The following is a 6,134-nucleotide window of genomic DNA, read 5'->3' as shown; positions in this document are numbered from 1 at the left end:
TCACAGATGTGGAACTACTGTCGTGGTACCTGTCCACGAGGATGCACTGCTCTGCATATCTTTGATAAGGGACAGAGGTGAAGACTGCAGCTCTTCAGCATTCCCTGTGATAAGCCTCACCAGTAAAAACAAGGCTGATACAGGCTGCAACAAATGAAAAACATTTTTTTTTCCAAAGCAGTGTATATTTATAAGCTATATTCTAGTTTAGACATGGTTATAGTTAATGAATGTTTGCTAAGCACCGAAATTGCTTTGCAAAGCAATTTATGCAAATGCAAAATATTCTTCAGATGCAAAGCCTTGTTTTATTTCTCAGAATGGCTGGTTTCTTTCTTTGTCAGTTATGTTTTTGCTTATGTTGTAAATGATTGTTTGCCTGTGTTTGCTGTTGTAACATGTATGCTTATTACCATTTTGTCTGTCTTTATTGGGATGTCTGCTTTTAAATGTCCAAGGAATTTCTTAAATCCTATGCATGCAAATTTCAGTTCACAGATGTGCTAATTACCTAGATGCTTTCCACCCCTCATAGGTAAAAAGGCTGGAAGTTGCAGAAGGGGTGTATACATGGAATGTGCCTGCTGGCACAGTACTGAAACCACAGCTCTTTGAAATCATATTTTGCATCTGATGATTACTCCTAAATAAAAAACAATCAGATTTAACAATGATTTTTAAATGATCTACTCATAAATGATCAGACCAAGCACCTTGTATATGAAGAATAAATTTAAAACTAGTGCTTCTGTCCTGCTTAATGAAATTTTATGAAGAACAAAAAATAACTTACAAGTTGAATAAGGGAAACTCTTCTACAAAATAAGGCAGTGATTCTTAGTTTTCTTCTGTTGTGGTAGAAGAACAGTGGAAGACTGTCCATGACTCTTGAGGCTCCCTTTTATTGAAAAAAAAAGAATAAAGAAGAGGTTACTGGTTGTCAGGAAACCTCTTAAGGGCTCCTGGTGAAGAACCCGTATCTGGCCAAGATGAAGGTCTCAGCATAATCTCACTGATTTACAGTAAGAATAACATGTTGCCTCTCTACTGTGCACAGAGAAAATATTCTCAGTATTCTTATCTCAAAATCTTTTCATGGCTGTGTGATTCTAAATACTAGTTAAAGTCAAATTGTCTCTTGGGTACTAAGAAACACCACGATTCTTTTACACATTTGTGAAGGTGGCAGGAAAGTCAAAATACAATGATTTAAAGAGTTTCATAGTGTGGAGTCCAATTCCTACTTATGTGACATAATTAAACCAGTGCAATATAACAGTGCATACTGCATGTCTTCAGTTACCATGTTACAGGGAAAACTGAACCATAACTGCGGACAAAAACTGTTATCATGGGAAAAAGAGAGTCACCCCTCTGAATTCAGATCAATTGCATTCTGCTCTTTCAGGAACTGTGGATCATCATTGTTATCTGATCAGTTCAAGAGTAACACTATTAAAACTATAATTTTGCATCTTGTAACTATTTCATCAGTTTAACACAGAATTTCAAAGCATGATCACTCTGATGAACAGTGGATTACATGAATATGCAATCTTCAACAAAGTTCTGTCAGCCTTTTCACTCATGACCACTGTATATATTACATCCTGAAACTTAAATTAAAATATTCATAGCTCACTGGAGAGAAATAAAAAATTGATTAACTTAGGTATTTGGGGAAAATGTGTAATCAGAGAAATGAGAATGATGCAGTCTGGCCTGGGAACGCATTGCTGAGAGGTGAAAGTAAGGAGCAGGTGCCCAAAGCATAACTCCCATGACACACTGTGGTGGCACATCTAACTGCACTGTTTGCTTTCTCAGACAGGAGGATTCTAGCAAAAGTAAAAAAAAAAAAGGAAATGGAAACTAGGAGTAGGAGGGAAGATTGTTTTCTTATGGCCTTGTTTATCCAAAATGACTTTTCCTAAACAATTTCCAAAGTTACGTATATATGTGACCAGAAGGTTCACGTTTAGTGGTTTTAACTGCAGTTGTGCATACATGCTATACTTGCTTTATAATAATGAAAATACAGAATTTGTTTTTTCACGAGAAGGGTTAGAGAATCTCAAAGTCCTGAAAATGTAATGGCTGTGCTTTAAGGGAAAAAAAAATAGAATTCAAAAGAAGAAATGATACTTCAGATCATTCTGTTCAGATGATACTTTAAAATTTTCTGTGATTTGAGAGTCATGATCCCCTGGGGTACTGAGATGTTGTTACTGTTTGATATGTCAAAGCATCAAGAAAAAAATCTCTGCCATGCATGTAGACCTCATATGTAGAGGCTACACAGAATGCCACTTTCACAGTTTCAGACTCCAGAACTAAAGTTCATAAAGAAATAGCTCATTAGAAGTCCAGGAAGTTTCTGCTGATTTGCAGCTTCTTACATAATGTGGCATAGATTTGCTGCATATTAAGAAATATTTCTGATCCAGGTAATAATGGGGTTGCTTATGTGTTTGAGTTTTTTCTCCAGCAGTAAGTTCTTGAGTACTATTCAGTTGACTCCTCAAGGTTTCCTTAAAGTGCGCAACCTCACAGATCTAAAAAATGGAATCACAGAATGGCTAAAGGAGATTGGATTTGAAGTTGAGAGGATGCTTAATGTTTTATTTAGGAATGATACAGTGTGTTAAGCATAATCTTCTTTTCACTTTTGCATTTTTTTCTGACATCCTCTGCAGCACAGGTGATCTCTGTGATTTTCAGCAGGTGAATACACCATCAATTTTTAAGCATCACTGTCCCGAACAAGCAGAATAAAAAAAAGTAGACATATTTTAAGCTCAGAGAAAGAGGTGCTGAGAACTCACAATGCCTGGGAAATTCAGCTGCAGTGCCTGAGTATGCTTTATGCTTTAAATGTGCTCTGAATCCCCTTCCCTGTCTGACCTGCTGCTTTGCTTGAGCTTATTGTCTCTTCAGCTGACATGATAGAAATTAATTTGTCATCAGTTTTCTGCCCAGCATATTAACCTAAACTGCTGATAGCTGAACTGTTGTAGGGGCAAAGCAGCTTAACCACCACAACTGAATTCAAATTTGAGAATGTGAGTGAGCATCTTGAGACAGTTTGCTGTATGAAATTTTGTCTTCCTGACCACCTCCAGAATGATTCCTCTTCCAGTTTCCATACTTCTATAACTACCACAAGGTTCAGCTAAAAACCATAAAAAAATCCACAAAAAAAGTTCTCAGATATTAATGTATTTAATGACAAGATTGATCAGCGTGAGTTGCCTTCCATTCATTCTCAGTGTGTTTATTTCTGTTCCCAAGGCATAAGACTGCTAACTGGAACATCGACTGTTCCTTATCACAGTCTCCAGTACCTTCTATTGCAGGATCATTAGCAGGATGGTTTTCTCCGTCTGTTTAGTGATTACAGCTCTTGTTTTGGGGGTCATCCGTATATTACGATGGTAGTTTTATGTTCCAGTGACAAAGTAAATGGAGGTTCATGTGTCTGTTCTTTCATGAGTCTGCCATTTGCCTGATTGTTTCATTACCTTCACATGCCTCACAGTTGGGAATGGAGCTGATTTACAGGCCTGGACAGGCTGTTTAAATCCCATGTTGAGGGCAACTAAAAATAAACTGAGTTCCCCAAGCTGACTGACACTAATGAGTAGTTATAAATGTTTTCTTTAGCTGAGGAATATTTAAAAAGAAAGAGGGAGAGAAAAAGAGAGACAGGTCTGCAATAAGGTTTTTTGTCTTATAAAAGCTGCTCTGGAGCACATTTCTCATTAGGAGCAATGTGGTATGAAGATGACTTGAGGGGGTCAAAGTGATTTAGGGAATTAATCACGGAAAGGGTTAAAAATCTTAGTATGCAAGTCTTAATGGAGAAGTAGAAGCTACAGATGTAGGAAAGAGGTAGAAAAAGTAAGTAAAGGAGCATCTGAGAAACAGAAGACAGTTCAGTTACACTGAGAAAAAAATATAATTGTCCAAGCTCAGTTGTGCCTGATCCAGGAGACTTGCAGGTAATATGTCAAGCACATTCAACGTGACAAGAAAGCAGAGAAGATTTTCAACACTGAAGTTTCTCCCTTATGATTTTCCAGGGGAAAATAAAAGGTGAAAACTGAGCAATGATAAAAGATTATGGCCCATAACATGCCATACATTCATACTCTTGAAATCACTAATAATTAGTATCTCAGCATAAAGAAGAAAAGGCAGCAATTAGGTGACCACAGATTTTAATGGCAAGAAAAACAGCAATTACTCTCCTGGAGGAAAAAAAAAACAAACTTCACTCCTATAAATTCCAGTTACATAAGAATATGGACAATTACACTATTGAAGAAATCTGTGACAGAGAGTAGGCACTAGAAAATATCTATGAAATATGATATGATTCTCATTCATAGAGCTTTCTGAACTGCAGAACACCCACAGAGCAAAATCAGCTGCAGATTGGTTCTTCCTACATCATGGAAATAATAGAAAACAGGACTAGAGGGGAGTGTGAGTGGCTATCTGATCTAACCTCTGTGCTGAGGCAGATGAGTGATAGCTGAAATTTTCTGGCAGACTAGCACAGCCCATACAATGCAATAAACGTGTTTTGGGAGTTTTGTTTATTTGTTTGTTTTTAAATTCTCAGTAGGACAGAAAGATGCGCTCCCAACTGCATGCAAAAATCTGTGTTCTTAAACGAGCTGATACCACTGGAATGCATTCAGCTTCATTTCTGCATGTATTTATCTGTCCATAAACCAAAACAACATTCAAATTTAAATTCTGTTGTGCTGCAAAAGTTGATTCAGGGAAGAAGGAATTCAGTTAATCAAACTTTTCTCACCAGGTGTTCCTTGCAGCAGGATTTTGGAAATCCTGCGTGTTTTCTCTTTCTGCAGCATCTCTTCAGTCTCGTGGACAGGCACAGAGGGCACGGGAGGAAAGCAGCACCCATCACCGCTCTGTGCATTTTAAAGGAAACTTTCTGCAATGGAGGGAACTTCCACGCTAGCAGAACCTACCGCTCACAGAGCGCGTTCCTGCTGCATGTGGCATGTGCATCTATCCTTAAACGTATTCGCAGAGATCAGAATGTTCCGCATTGTAATATCTGCCTTCGACAGATGGAGCATTTGTCTGCGTCCGAGAAGAATCACAGTGAAAGCGGCAGCGCGAAGGAGGCCGACGCCAGTCTTCAGCTTTACGCTGACACACTCACACGTTACAGATCGGCCTGCCCTACCTTCCACTCGGGATGGCGTCCGCGGTTTTTACGGCTCAAGAGAGCCCGGGTTAGGCACCGGACGGAGAGACGGGGGGGACCCCGCCTCCTCCCAACCCCACCGGGTCTCACCGCGTCCCGAGCTCTCCGCGGGCCCGCTCCTGGCCGGCCGCCGGGGAGAGGCGCCTGCTGTGACACTCGGGCAGAGAGAGACGTCTCGCCCGGGGCGCTTGCTCTCCGCAAACCACCGCTGCTGGCTGAGGGCCAGCGCTCTTCGGTAGCGACAGCGGGTCCCGCCGCGCCGGGCACCAGTTTTCTGCGCATCTTTGAAGAAGTCCCTGTCGAGTGACTTTCCCGTTACCTTTCTCCGTCTCTCTGCCCCTCACACTTACCCCCCCCCCCCCCCCCGCCGGTACCCGCGCCCAGGCTTATGCCCCTGCGCGCACCCCCTGCCCGTCTCCGGTGTCGCCCCCCTGCCCGTGACCGGCGCGCGGCTCTGGCCCCCGTCTCGTCCCCCTGCTGCGGGGACAGGCGGGGCAGATGACGGACAAAGCGCGTCAGGCGGCTGCCGCGCGAGGAGCGCGGGGCTGAGCGGGGTGCCGAGGTGTGGGCGCGGAGGTTTCCCGCCCCTGGGCCAGCGCACAGCACGCGCCAGCGCTCCGAGCGTCTGAGGCAACTTTTTATATATATATATAATAGAAAAAGGAATTTTTTCGGGACTTTTCCGGATCTGAGGACAGTTCCCTTTCGGGAAAAGCCCGCTCCGGCCGCGCCCCCGACGCCGGGTGCGAGTTCTCGGTGCGCGCCCCGCGGAGCTCCGCGTGCGTCAGGTGGCGCGTGGCGTCAGCGCTGGCGGGCGCGGAGCGCCGGGGGGAGGGGGGGGGGGGGGGAAGGGGGGGCCAGCGGGAGCGCGGGAGGGGGTGGAGGGGGA

This window comes from Opisthocomus hoazin, chromosome 8 (genome assembly GCF_030867145.1).
Source record: "Opisthocomus hoazin isolate bOpiHoa1 chromosome 8, bOpiHoa1.hap1, whole genome shotgun sequence".
NCBI lineage: Eukaryota > Metazoa > Chordata > Aves > Opisthocomiformes > Opisthocomidae > Opisthocomus > Opisthocomus hoazin.
This window is presented reverse-complemented; position numbering follows the sequence as displayed.